General features: G+C 37.9%; 2 protein-coding genes across 3 annotated transcripts in view; one reads left to right on the forward strand and one right to left on the reverse strand.

The window, feature by feature from the left end:
- oxr1a (oxidation resistance 1a) overlaps nucleotides 1-3935 on the forward strand; it is a 185762-nt gene that overhangs the window by 4730 nt on the left and 177097 nt on the right. The gene's annotated exons all lie outside the window — the stretch shown is intronic.
- LOC109507070 (uncharacterized) overlaps nucleotides 1-3935 on the reverse strand; it is an 18541-nt gene that overhangs the window by 2455 nt on the left and 12151 nt on the right. The gene's annotated exons all lie outside the window — the stretch shown is intronic.

A 3935-nucleotide genomic window follows, 5' to 3' on the forward strand; every position in this document is an offset into this window, starting at 1 on the left:
TATATACACACACACACACACACACACAGACCATTAGCTATGATAGCTAATGGCCTTAAAAAGTGCATCCCGTGCATCTGCGCCAGGTCTCCCACTCAGATAGGGAGGAAATCCTTCTCACAAACTCTTGTGTCTACTTTATTTTTCTGTTTCATTCATCTTAGGGGCCGTTATGGTTGCTCATCATGGCATGCGTGTTGAAATCATATTTCTGTTACTGCACCTTGTTCAAAATGGCACAACAGTCAATGTTTTGTGTGTGTGTGTGTGTGTGTTGCTTTTCGATAGAAATGGTACACTTGACTAAATGTTGTTGTTAATGCTCACGTGTGTCTAATCATTGTCCACAATTGAATTCAATGACAAAGAAAATGTTCATCAAGTCAAATATTTAGATCTTATTCAAATGAGATGAATGAACTGCAAAGCAACTAATTCATCCAATGAATGTTTCAATTAGTCCCAACCCCATTAAATACAGTACATCACTGCAGTCACTTTAAGTACTTTCTTGCATGCATGAAAATTCACTTTGGTTATTTGGAGGGTGCAATGATTATTTTAATAATTGATGAAACTGTAGATTTTGTTATCGATTAATTGATGGGGGGAAAAATGTGTTTTCAATTCCACCCCTTTAATCAAAAACATGACATGATTTCAATTTGACAGTGCAGAAAATGCACAAATGAATGATCTGGCTACTAGTTTGGTTCGTAGCATGTTATAAACAATATATTGATCATTACATTCAGAAGTAAAAGTTTTTTTTATTTTTTTATTTTTAATTTAACACAAAGATCTGCTTTCATGGAGCACTCCAGACATTGGATAATATTTGTTTTTGAGAAGTTTTCCAACCGTTTGAACAATTTTTAATCTTCAAAAAAAGGTATTAAACAACTCATCAATTATTTGACATAATAATCGATTAACTTGCTAATCCATGAGTTGACGATTAATGTTTGCACCTCTAGAATTTGGTTGTTTCCAATTTCAAAAAGTACATTTGGACTGTTATCTTTTTTGTCCTCAAAATATTTGTGATTTTTTTTTTCTTTTTTGTTGTTTATTCAGAATTGTTTCAAGACATCAATACAAATCCACATTTTACCAACGATCAATTTAAGAATTCACATAGGAATTAACATATTCCTTCTTCCCATATCTTACTGTGGTGTGTACGTGCATGTTGATGCGGGGCAATGATTGAAACTGTTTTTTTTCCCGATCGGTCAGTTAAAATCAATCAGGCTGAAGAAGATTGTAGGAGTCGTGGTGGTTTAGTCTGTTGAGTTTCTTGAAGCGTCACTCCAAACAAGAATTGTAAAAACTGGAGAGTTGCGACGACTACTGAATTAATCAACTAGTACTTGACTGTCCAATTGATTGACAACTCTTTTCATAATCAATTAATCCTTTCAAGACACTGTTTACTTCCTGTTGTCCAAGTCCTCCAAATTTCAGCCTCTCATCACCAAATAGTCTCAGATGTATGCTGTATGTCCTCCATGAAAGCAGACTAATGATCTTTGCGTTTAATCAAAATAAGTTCTTTACAAACATCCAATTTGGAGTTTGGAAAACAATGATGACAACATTTTCTGACATGTTACATACCAAACCAGGAATTGAAGTATCATCAATTTATGTCTAGGAATTTTCTGCACTGTCAACCGGAAGTGCTTTTTCATAAAAGCATGGATATTTTCAATCTTGTTTTCTGATTTGAATCATTGATTAACTGAAAAAAACAATCAACAGATCAACTGTACTGTGAAACAAATTGCATTCAATTTTTTGCAAGTCAACTTTTCTCAGTATTTTTTTTTTTTGGTGCTAATTCCGACTCTGCCCCGTTTTTTTTTTTCTCTAGCATATCATGTTTTTATCGCAACACCACAATAACAATAATAATAATGTAGTTCGTCATATTTATGAATTGAAGGTTAGGAGCAGGTGAACTTTTTTTTTCTGAAATGTCATTGCTATATATTACAATGCATGGTAAAAGTGGCGTTGTCAAACAAAAATGAATGAAAATATCTGAAAAACCTGACTGATTTGGTTGAAAGGAAAATTCCAGGAGGGATGGTCGCGTCTCTATGACGGGCAGCCCGTCATCACACAAGAGTTTTGCAGTTCGAAATGAAAAACTTTCTCAGTTGGGGAAAGAAAGAAATAAAATACATTTGCCTGGGGAATGAAAAATCCCCTTTTTTTCTGGGTGATGAAAGAAGAGCGCTGCAATTTTGTAACTCAGGAGACCTAATCGGTCTTAGCTCAGTGGTGCTCTGAATTGGCTGGTCTCAGCCGGTGGAGCCCAGTCAATGGTGCCATGCGCTCGCTCTCTGTCGCCAACGCCGTGCCAAGCAGCACAGCCTGCCCCAAAATGCTGCCAACACACCGTAGATCATCCACCAAGCACCAGGGGACAGTAGTCCCTGTCTTATTCCTGAACTGGGCCAGACTTTCCATACTTTGGATCCAAGTTTTCAACAATTCTCTGCCTGATTTATGAAGGGGGAAGCAATTGTACTCTCTCAATAGCCGCTTGTACGTGAGTGCAGGTAGTTGCGTGATAAATTTGATGGCTGCCCTTGTTTCTCAACGCTGGTATGAACCTCTTAAAACTAGTAGCGATCGGCGTGAGCCTCGAGTCATTAACTCTCTGTTAACTTTGGGCTTGCCTGCTAGTGTCCAAGTAGCTTCTACAGCCACGTTGACGTCAGCGGAGCGACCAGCACAAGTGGCGTGCTGTCAAACATAGATTGCAACTTTCTGCCAACTATTTCTTTGCTCGTTTTCAACCTTTTTTTTAAAATAAATAAATAGCTTGAATGTCACATGTTCCAGAACCCCTAAAATTACAGGTAACTGTACACTGTACTCCTCTTAAAAAATGTTTGTCTGAAGCTCTGATTTTTGATAGGCAACAGTCGATACACGGAAAACATTTCAATAATTTAGAAATACAAAGGTCAAGCAGCTCGTCAGAACAGATTGTTTGACTTCACGGAGGGTTAGTTACAGGATATTATCAGTTTTCACAATTAAGGAATAGACCACAGTGAACAACATTCTACAGCTGCATAGATTTTAAGATTGATCCATTGCATGTCCTTATTAGAGGCACACACAATACCCGTATAATATAATATTGTACCTTGTTTACCGCACTATAAGGCGCTTCGGAGTATAAGGCACATCTTCAATGAATGGCCTATTTTAAAACTGTTTTCATAGATGGGGTGCACCGCATTATTAGCGCATAGAATTGAAGCTACAATAGTGGCTGCGGTTGTGTTATGCATCCACTAGTTGGAGCTGCAGCTGTAATAAAGCGCTTTACAGAACTTTTAAAATACTACGTCCAAGAAATCCGAATATTGATCCATGTGTAGCTCACTCAGGATGTAGCATGAAGCACAACACGAAGTCCATAAAAATACAGGGTTAATTCCTTGGAAGTCTGTGTGAACCGGTCACAAATATGGACATGAAACATATGCATACAAATTCCGCTACAAATCAATAGATGAAAGACAAAGGTTATGAAGACAATTGATTCAACAAAAAGGGACACAAACCTCGTGGGCTCACATCCACAAGGGGCTAAACATCCTTAGGAGTCCTATTTGTCTCCTTCTTCCTTCATTAAGTGAGTGGTTAACAATGCTTTTGGTATTATCTTCTTTTCATAATGGCTGCACAGGGCTCACAAAGTAGTTGTCTGTTAGAGTGTGTGTTGTGTGTGTAGTGTCGGGCAGATACTACACACAGATATTACCGTATTGGCCCAAATATAAGACGGGGTTTTTTGCATTGAAATAAGCCTGAAAAAGTGGGGGTCGTCCTATATTCGGGGTCTAGACGTTATACCCATTCACGACGCTAGATGGCGCCAGATATCATTGAAGCGAATCCTGAACTTG

The sequence above is a fragment of the Hippocampus comes genome, unplaced genomic scaffold, assembly GCF_001891065.2.
Source record: "Hippocampus comes isolate QL1 unplaced genomic scaffold, H_comes_QL1_v1.1 scaffold327, whole genome shotgun sequence".
In the NCBI taxonomy this organism is placed as follows: domain Eukaryota; kingdom Metazoa; phylum Chordata; class Actinopteri; order Syngnathiformes; family Syngnathidae; genus Hippocampus; species Hippocampus comes.